At 44.2% G+C, this 10,878-nt stretch overlaps 1 protein-coding gene across 3 annotated transcripts in view; it reads right to left on the bottom strand.

Annotated features, from left to right (window-relative positions):
* Positions 1–5,534: 5,534 nt before the first annotated feature.
* LOC137384651 (uncharacterized) overlaps positions 5,535–10,878 on the bottom strand; it is a 134,222-nt gene continuing 128,878 nt past the window's right edge. For all 3 annotated transcript variants that reach the window (XM_068058846.1, XM_068058847.1, XM_068058848.1), the window contains one exon: positions 5,535–5,616. The gene's annotated coding sequence lies outside the window, so the exon portion shown is untranslated. The remainder of the gene's footprint in view (positions 5,617–10,878) is intronic.

Here is a 10,878-nt window from a genome sequence, read left to right as displayed (position 1 = left end):
GGTATTGGGGATGCTACTAATGATATTATGGAGTACCTCGCAGAATTGGTCTTTAGCTTCAGGTCGGGAGCAGAGTGTTGGAGCATAGATGCTGAGTAGATGTACTGGACCAGAGGCAGTGAGCAGTTGGATGGACAGTATGCGTGCCGAGCCATTTGAAGTTGGCTCTATCATGCTGAGCAAGGAGTCTCTGATGGCGAAGCCCACTCCATGATGTCTTGGTTCTTCAGGATCCCTACCCTGCCAGAAGAAGTTGTAGTCTTGCTCGCTTAGAGATCTGCTCGCAGGGAGGCATGTCTCCTGAAGTGCTGCAATGTCCACATTGAGTCTACGCAGCTCGTTGTTAATGATGGTGGTCTTCCAAGAACAATTGGTTTGTGTAAGGTCTTCTGATAGGCCAGGACACATAGTTCTGACGTTCCAGCTTGCAAAACTAAGGACTGGTACCTTCTTTCCTTTTTTGTCGTGCTGTTTGGTACGGTGTTACAGTCCACTTGTTGGGCAGTGACCCGGAGCTCCAAGCACCCATTGAAACAGGTGGACTGTGGTGGGACAGAACTTTACTGACCGGAGGCTGGCCGGTTTGAGGTGGGCGGTAACTGTCCAGTGAGATGCAAAAACCTCTCCCACCGACAAAGGCAACCTGTGGTGCTCAATCTCTACGCCAATTGAGCTGGACTTATAACCCGGAACTGCTGCCTTCCGTGTTGTTTTGGTCGCTGTGAGGCGGCTATGGAGTGACCTCTCCATGGCGCATGCGTGGGCAGATGTATGGGGGTTGTGAGTTGCCCAAGCATCAAAAAAACCCCCCTCGGCCTTCCTGGTGGGGTCCAAAGGAGTGCAGAGCACGATGTTTGGCACCGGTATGGCTGCAGGAACTGCCAGAAACATGCCAAAGGTGACACATGACCGCCTACGGGGTTCCGCTCCGGATTTTCTGTTAGGGTTTACTCCCTTAGCCTTGGTCTCTCCCGAGACGCCCACAAGGAAGTGGGGTTGTTAGGGCCCCTGCTCGGGGATAGGTGGATGCCGGTGGGAGGAGGTGGGGGATGGGGGTGCGGTGGGGGGAGGGGTGGAGGGAAGGTGGTGCGAGTGGGGCTGCAGGGGGTTAGGGGAGGGGGTGCAGGGGAAGGTGGTGCGAGGGGGGAGCTGGGAAGGGATATCTAGGGTGTTACGATGGCGTCCCCCACATATAGAGCCTTGGTCTTGTCGGCTGCCAGACCTTTGAAGATCTTTGAGATCAGGATTGGCATCTTAATTTCCCTGCCTCCCTTGATGCTGATCACCAGGCCCCCGACTTCGTACTTGATGACCCTGATGCTTCGTTTCTTGTTGCTGATGGTCTCGGGGATTTGTTCCGGGAGCTCGGCATAGGCATTGCAGTTCCCAGTGGCTTTCGGAGTTAGGGATCCGGGCTGAGGACTCTGTGAGCCGGCTCCGTTGGTGAGACCATTCCAGGCGGCGGTGTCCCCGGGCTGCTCGCCGCTCAGAATGAGATTCTCCTGGTTCAGAGTGGCCAGCACACGGTGCCAGCTGTCCCTGACTAAAACTTCCTGCCGCTCACTGTTCCTTGAGCTTGCATCTCATTTACCGATTAGGCACACTACAGCCTGCCGGACTGAACATTGAGTTCAATAATTTCAGAGCATTTTACTTTTATTTTCAGTTATTTTTTTTCTTTTTCCTTTTCTTTTATATATATATATATTGTGTTTATTTTATTTTATTTCATCTCAGTTTGTTCAGTTTGCTTACCCACTTTTTTTTCATGTTTGTACTTGCAGCTGTTCAACTTTCAGTCCATTAACACCCTATCTGTACTAATGCTTTGTCTTTCAACACACCATTAACGTATTGTTTGCCTTTGCTCCACGACCTTCTGGTCAGCTATTCTGTGGCTTTGTCCTATTTACACCTTTTCCTTTGTTATCTCATGCCCCACGCCTGCTTTACTTGCTTATAACCTTTTACATTTCTAATATTTGCTAGTTCTGAAGAAGGGTCACTGACCTGAAATGTTAACTCTGCTTCTCTCTCCACAGATGCTGCCAGACCTGCTGAGTATTTCCAGCATTTCTTGTTTTTATTTCAGATTTCCAGCATCCGCAGTATTTTGCTTTTATTAGAGTAGAGGAATGGGACTCTTTCAAAGAGCTGGCACAGGCACAATGGGCCGAAGAGCCTGTTTCTGTGCTGTATATCTCTATGACTCTATTATCTCATTGCTATTTGTGGGAGCTTGCTGTGCGCAGATTTGGCTGCTGGGTTTCCTACATTATAATGGTGGCTGTAGTTCAAAAATAATTCATTAGCTGCAAAAATGCTTTCGGATGACCTGAGGTGGTGAAAGCACCATAAAAAGGCAAGTTCTTTCTCTAATCTTCTTTCACAACAGGAAAAATGACTCCTGGTGGCAATTTCTCCCAATCTCGTGCTGTAGCTTCAACGGGAGGGCACCAGAAACTCCTGTGGAAATTCTACCCCATGGTGTCTGAAATCCAGAAGCTAGGTTTAAAGGAAAGCCATACCTGCAGGCAGAAGGCAGGCTCGGTAGTATTCTTAATGGCAACATAACCAGTCTCCAAGGATACAGAGATCATGTTGAGTCACATACCAAGCAAACAATCGTTGTTGGCTGTAGGCTGTTGTAAATGAAAGAAAGGCCAATGACATTTGCTATGACATTCTACTGTTAAAGATCTGTTCACGCTGTATGGTAATGTGATGTCAGAATGATTAAAATATAAAGATGTTGTTATAAAGGAAATGCTGAATGTACTATTCTATCCCTGCATTTAAGAGGATAATTCTACAAACCTACCCAGGGTAGAGATCTGTACTTCCTGCAATTGCAGAATGAAAGCATCTCCGACAAAATTTAAGTTTATTTTCTTCAATATATGTGCAACATTCTTATTTTGGCCACAAGGTGGAGATCCTTGACTAAATTAAGCATTTCACCTCCTTGGGAAGGGGCTGGGTCCATGACAATATTGCCCCATCTCCCCAAAAACGCAGGCACACATTCATCAGCTATTGGCAGAGAGTTTACAGTTTGCATCTTTGACCTATTGCTCAAAGAGGATGAGACAAACGCATGAGAGAGAGAATCGTTCAAAATTCAATAAAATGTGTTTCAATTGAGTGGCAGGAGATGTGCATTTTGAATTTACAGACCAAAGTGCTTTGCGTTTTTTAGATAACCAGCAGAGGGCAATTTAGGACATAACAATGGACATATTACCCACAGTGGCTCAGTGGCAGCACCTGTGTGGGTTCATAGTCCCACTCCAGAGGCTTGAGTGCATAATCCAGCTGACACATCAGTGTTAGTACTGAGGGAGTGCTGCACTGTCAGAAGTGCCTCATACAGGTGGGATGTTAAACTGAGGCCCCATCTGCCCTTTCATGATCCAAAAGCGCTATTGGAAGAAGAGCAGGCGAGTTCTCCTGGTGGAATATGGGATGAAAGGTAGAATTGGTAGAAGAGTTTTGAGTAAACCATTGCAGTAGTCACGCTGGAATTGTGAAGTGTGATACCTGAGTTCTTACAGTGAATCATGAACTCAATAATAAACAATCATGTAATCATACTGGAATCTGTGATACGATTTGACTGAGTATTCATATTGGATTGTGTAACATGAGCTCATTAAAGATCTGATTTTATGGTTGTTAAACTGGTGTCTATGTGCTCTAACGTTTAAAGTAATGAAATGAAATAGAACAGGAAAGCAGTTGCCAACAAAAGGCGTAATAGAAATGCAAGTTTATATTTTTCTACGTGGTACATAAAATGAATGCAAACATAACATCAGGCCACTTTCTGTATCTTTATAGTCTCATCACATAGCACAAGAATTCACTAAGCCAATGACAGGCAAAGCAATTATTTGAATATAATACCTGCAGGAGCAATAAAAAATATAAAAGTAAAATGCTAGTTTAAAAAAAAAAGATTTTTTAATGTTTTACTTTGATCAAACGTAAAGCAAACATTTATTTGCAGAAGTAATCAGCATTTGGCAAAGAGTATTGGTGAATCTGAGAAAATAATTGATACTTTTTATTTCCACCATCATGCTTCCCCAGATCATCTCACTCCTATGATTGAAAGATGGTATGGCAGATCACCTGCCCTTTCCTGAAAACAGAATACGCCACCCTATGTACTGCCGCAATGCAAGTCCCAGAACTGGCGAGATCTGCTCATGCAAGGGAAGGTGAGCTCATCTGTTAGGGTCCAAAACCCTGAAAGAAACTGAATTTCTAAATAGGATTTGACTGCCTTCCGATTGGAGCCACTGGGTCACGTTTCTTCAAACCCAATTATTTTTATGAAGATAGGTATTTCTGCTGACTGGGAAGGAAGGAAAAAGAAGCCCAACATTAGAAGCAAAAAGGAGCACAGATGTGTCCATTTCTTTATAAGTTCTTTACTTTCCCTCAACTAAAGATTTCATATAAGCACAAATCCAGCAAATAAAACATCAGAGCCAATTTGGTGAAGGCACTAATTCTCATCATTCAAATACAGTTCATCCAATCCCTGAAAATAATAATGGGAATTGTTTTGTAACAATACCCCTCCAGTGATAAAGTAGAATTCTATTTTATAGGCTGGAGAGCTTTCAAGCCAAATTGTGTTTCCAACACAATTCTTTGGCATAAGGGAGATGTGGATAGGTCACACAATGGCTGACAAATTCAGGTGGTAACCGGTCTGCTAAGTTACCAATATAGCAGACAGGAAGTGAGCTGTCCACCATTTTCGATGAGGTAGATGCGCTAACGCAGGAATGCATGTTGGGAATGTCTAAAGGCCAGAATATTTAATTGAAATTAGGTCCTTGTGATTTACATGGACCCATCTCTGAGCTTTGAATGCTCCACTGCTTCACCCACCAAGTGCTGAACTGGCACAGCCTAGTGTGGTGCTAACCAGTCGGAAGGACCTCCTGCCCCCACCCACCCCCTGCCTCGCCCTCCGTCTGTACTTACTCGAATATAGAGCTGGGAGGAGCAAGAGTGCTCCTCTTGACTTGACATTAAAAGAACCAATCCTCCCACAGGCTACCAATCCACCGCCCACCGACCCCAGCTGCTAATTCCATCCCCCCCTCCCCCTCCCCTTGGATTAGCAATCCACTCCCTATCCCAAGTTACCAATCTCTCTCTCCCCCAATTCACTCCCTAGGCTACTAATCTCCCCACCCCCTCCCCACAGCTACCAACTCCCCTGACCTGCTGCCACTACCAACTACCCCACCGCCACCTGCCCCCGCTACCAATTGAACACTACACACCACGACATTGCAGGATAAACCTCTGTAAACATTTCAAACATCAAAATTAAGTCACAATAGAAAAAATAAACTCTGCACTGGTTTGTCTGTTTCAACAGATTCTTCAAGATTCAACTGCACAGACTCACAGAGATTGTTAATGGTCAAGACAGCAATATCTCTGAAATTCAATTTAAAGGTTAGAGAGGACTGTGGGACAGGGTGAGGTCTGATTGGGAACGTTGATATTGCGAGAAGCCTTGGCATAAAACTGTTGTAGAGGGGAGGCAGATGGAGACGGATTCATGCACAGCACCCCTCGATGGTGAGGCTGAAAAATAACAACAGATACAGTTACATAGAATTTCCAAAACAGAAACAGGCCATTTGGCCCAACCCGTCCATGCTGGTGTTTTATGCTTCACACAAGCCTTCTCCCACTCTACTTCATCTAACCCTATCAGCTTATTATTCTACCCCTTTCTCCCTCATGTACTTATTCCCCTTAAATCTATGCTATTCATCTGAACCACTGCCACATGGTAGCAAGTTCCACATTCTCACCACTCTCTGGGTAAAGAAGTTTCTCCTGAATTCCTTATTGGATTTATTATTGACTCTCATATTTATGGCCCCTAGTTTTGGATTTCCCATTAGTGGAAATATCCTCTTTAAACCCTTTCATAATTTTAAAGACCTCTATCAGGTCATCCTTCAGCCTTCTCTTGTCTAGAGAAAATAGCCCCAGAATGTTCAACCTTTCATGATAGTTATAACTTCTTGGTTCTTGTATTATCCTTGTAAATCTTTTTTGCGTCTTCAGTGCTTCTCTATCCTTTCCTGTATTAGGTGAAGGTTGACCAATGCAAATGCAACTTCCAATCACAAGATTCATTCTGGAGTTAACCATTTCATAGTTGCTTGACATTTTGTCTAATGGGCTGTTTAAATATAGCTCTAATGTAAAATAAACACTGGATATAACTTTCACGCACAATCCCCATTAGTCTAGCCGTGTTCATGATGCTGAGTTGTAAAGTCAAATGGAATGTGGAGACTAACCTTTGAACAGCAATACTACTCTGCCAAGTTTGCCAAGACAGAGTAATGAAATCCATCTAAGTCAGGGAATTCAGAGCACTGCCAAGTTTGACTGCCAGCTGATCTAAATTGTAAAATGGACTCAAGACTGAATTCCTCCCATCTGACTACTGAATCCTGCTGCTTACTGCAGGTGTCAGCTCCTGTGATTTACATCGGACCCAATTCCGAGCTGAGAATGCTCCAGTACTTCACTCACCAAGTGTTCAACTGGCACAGTGTAATGTGGTGCTAACCTGTAGGAAGGACCGCGCCCTCCCCCGGTCCGTACTTAGTTGAATATAGAGTTGGGAGGAGCAAGAGTGCTCCTCTTGACCCGACATTAAAAGAACCAATCTCCCCCACAGGCTACCAATCCACTGCCCACTTGGTAGTACTCTCACCTCTGTGTTAGAAGGTTGTTGGTTCCACCCCAGAGACTTGAACATATAATCCTAGCTGGCACTCCAGTGCAGTACTGAGGGAGTGCTGTACTATCAGAGATGCCGACATTAGGATGAGACGTTAAACCAAAGTTCTGTCTTCCCTCTCAGATGGATGCAAAAGATCTCGTGGCACTTTTCAATGAAGAGCAGGGCAGCTTTCCCCAGTGTCCTGATTTATCCCTCAAGCAATGTCACAAAAAATGATCACCTATGCACAGACTGACCCTGCTTCCTACGCGACAACACTTCAAAAAGTACTTCATTGGCTGCAAAGCTTCCACCTTCAGCTGGAAGTGCTGAGTGGACGATCCATCTTAGTCTCCACCATCACAGAAACCAGTCTTCAGCCAATTTGGTTCATTCTATGTAAGGTCAGGAAATGTTTGAGCGCACTGGATACAGCAAAAGCTGTGGGCCCTGACAGCATTCTGGCTGTAGTGCTGAAGACTTTGCTCCAGAACTAACCATGCGCCTAGCCAAGCTGTTCCAATACAGGTATGTCTTTCCACAAAAAGCAGTATAAATCCAATCTGGTCTATTACCACCCCGTCAGCCTACTCTTAATCATTAGCAAAGTGATGGAAGATGTCATCGACAATGCAACACTTACTCACAAATAATCTGCTCACCAATGCTCAGTTTGGATTCTGACAGGACCACTCATTGCCAGACCTCATTGCAGCCTTGGTCCAAACATGGACAAAAGAGCTGAATTCCAGAGGTGAGGTCAGAGTGACTACCTTTAACATCAAGGCAGTCGTTGACTGAGTGTGGCATCAAGGAACCTGAGTAAAATTGAAGTCAGTGGGAATCAGGGAGAACTGATCACTGGCTGGAGTTATACCTAGCACAAAGGAAGATGGTTGTGGTCATTGGAGGCCAATCATCTCAAGCCCAGGCCACCACTGCTGGGGTTCCTCAGGGTAGTTTCTGAGGCCCAACCATCTTCAGCTGCTTCATCAAAAGGAAAATATTGTGGATGTTGGAAATCTGAAATAAAAACAGATCTGATGAAAGGTCACAGACCTGAGATGTTAATTCTGCTTCTCTCCCCACAGATGCTTCCTGACCTGCTGAGTATTTCCAGCACTCTCTGTTTTTATTTCCTCAATGACCTTCCCTGCAATGTCAGGCCAGAAGTGGGGATGTTCACTGATGATTGCACAGTGTTCAATACCATTCGAATATCCTTCAATATTGGAACAGTCCGTGTTCCTCAGCAACAAAACCTGGACAACATTCAGGCTTGGGCTGATAAGTGGCAAGTAACATTCATGCCACACAAGTGTCAGGCAATGACTGTTTCCAACATGAGAGATTCTAATCACATTCCTTTGACATTCAATGGCATTACCATCTCTGAATCCCACTATCATCCTGGAGATCATCATTGACCAGAAACTTAACTGGACCAGCCACATAAATACTGTGGCTACAAGAGCAGGTCAGAGGCTCGGAATTCTGTGTCGAATAACACCTCCTGACTCGACAAAGTCTTTCACAAGGCAAAAGTCAGGAGTGTGATGGAGTACTCTCCACCTGCCTAGATGAGTGCTGCTCCAACAACATCACTGCCTGGGTGTAAAGCTGATGCTGCAGATTGACTGCCCTTTATAGAAACTGTCTGATTTGCATTACCGCTAATTTGAACAGAAACAAAAATTGGGACGGCTTCTACAACGGACTGGCGATTGCAGCAATAGCTTTCTGCCTGAGTGCTGAGAATCACAGAATTCACAGAATTGTTACAGCACAGAAGGAGGCCATTCAGCCTGTTGTGTCTGCGCTGGATCTCTGAAGGAGCAATTTACTTAGTGCCATTCCCTCGCCTTCTCCCCATAGCCTTGCACATTCTTCCTTTTCGGATAATAATCCAACTTCCTCTTTAATGCCTCGCTTGAACCTGCCTCCACCACACTCTCTGGCAGTGCTTTCACGGTCCTAACCACTCGTTGCATGAAAAAGTTTTTCCTCAGGTTGCCATTGCTTCTTTTGCCAATTACCTTAAATCTACGCCCTTCTGTTCTTGATCCTTCCACCAATGGGAACAGCTTTCCCCTAGCTACTCTGTCCAGACTCCTCTTGATTTTGAATACCTCTATCAAATCTCCACTCAACCTTCTCCAAGGAGAACAGTCCCAATTTCTCCAATCTATCTATATAACTGAAGTTCCTGATCCCTGGAACCATTCTCATGAATCTTTGCAGCACTCTCTCCAATGCCTTTACATCTTTCTTAAAGTGTGGCACCCAGAACTGAATGCAATACTCCAGTTAAGGCTGAACCAGTGTTCCATACAGGTTTAACATAACTTTGTTGATTTTGTACTCTATGTCCCTATTGATAAAGCCCAGGATACTGTATGCTTTATTAACTGCTCTCGCAACCTGTTCTGCCACCTTCAATGATTTATGCATATATACCCCCAGGTCCCTCTGCTCCTGCATCCCCTTTAGAATTGCACCCTTTATTTTATATTGTCTCTCTGCATTCTTCCTACCAAAATGAATCACTTCACACTTCTCTGCATCAAATTTCATCTGCCACTTCTCCACCAACTTGTCTATTTCCTATCCTCCTCACAGTTCACAATGCTTCCAAGTTTTGTATCATTCGCAGATTTTGAAACTGTGCCCTGTACACCAAGGTCTAGGTCATTAATATATATCAGGAAGACCAAGGGTCCTGACATTGACCCCTGGAGAACTCCACGAGAAACCTTCCTCCAGTCTGGAACACATCCATTAACCACTACTCTCTGTTTCCTGTCACTCAGCCAATTTTGTATCCATGTTGCTACCGTCCCTTATATTCAATTAGCTATAACTTTGCTCACAAGTCTGTTGTGCAGCACTTTATCAGATGTCTTTTGGAAGTCCATGTATGCCAGATCAACAGCATTACACACATCAATCCTCTCTGTTACCTCATCAAAAACTCCAGCAAGTTAGTTAAACACGATTTGCCCTTTACTTAACTAACCTGCATTTGCCCAAGTGACTATTAATATTGTCCCGAATTATCATTTCTAGAAGCTTCCCCACCACTGAGGTTAAACTGACTTACTTGTAGTTTCTGGGCTTATCCTTACACCCTTTTTGAACAAAGGTGTAACATTTGCAATTCTCCAGTCCTCTGGCACGACTCTTGATTTTAAGGAAGACTGGAAAATTATGGCCAGTGCCTCCGCAATTTGCACTCTCATTTTCCTCAGTATCCTTGCATGCATCACATCCGGTCCCGGTGCCTTATTAACTTTAAGTACAGACAGCCTATCCAATTCCTCCTCCTTATAGGTTTTAAACCCTTCAACCCTTGCACAGGTCATGGTGAAAGACCATGGTAAAGACCAATGGCAAGTATTCATTTAATACCTTAGCCATGTCCCCTGCCTCCATGCGTAAATCCTCTTATGGTCCCTAATTGTCCCCACTCCCATTTACTATCTATATGCCTATAGAAGACTTTTGGATTCCTTTTTATTAGCTGCCAGTCTCTTTTCATACTCTCTTTGCATCTCTAATTTGTTTTTTCACTTCCCCTCTGAACCTTCTATATTCAGCCTGGTTCTTGGTTGTATTATCAACTAAGGATGGGATCTACTTTCTAAAACTGATGAAGTGGCAGCTTGTTGGTAGATTTCTCTCTTTTCATGCCATTGTGAAGCTAAGAGACTCAAGTTGACTTTATGGCTCGCTCACAAAAACAATATCATGCTGAATACTTGCTGGGCTGATTTCAAGTTGGTGGCGCAGGAAGAACGGCGAAAGGCAACTTCTGTGACTAAAGCACTCTATTTGTTTATAATAATCTACACCAAAAACAAATGCAAGTGTATAAAGTTTTCAACCACTATGGGAAAGGTTATATCTAGTTTTGTAACTGTGGTTAATGATTTACAGTCGTTTTTATTCACTGAATAAACTGGTTGCTGTTCTTGTCTCTTCACATTCTTCCCTTGGAGAACAGTGTGAAAGTAGTGGAAGGATGCACAGTCTGATTGACAGACTGCGATGTGAGCACTCCTTCCTTGGCCATGACCAGCAGAATAAACTGGTCATTCAAC

This window comes from Heterodontus francisci, chromosome 27, assembly GCF_036365525.1.
Source record: "Heterodontus francisci isolate sHetFra1 chromosome 27, sHetFra1.hap1, whole genome shotgun sequence".
Taxonomy (NCBI): Eukaryota; Metazoa; Chordata; class Chondrichthyes; order Heterodontiformes; family Heterodontidae; genus Heterodontus; species Heterodontus francisci.
This window is presented reverse-complemented; position numbering and strand designations above follow the sequence as displayed.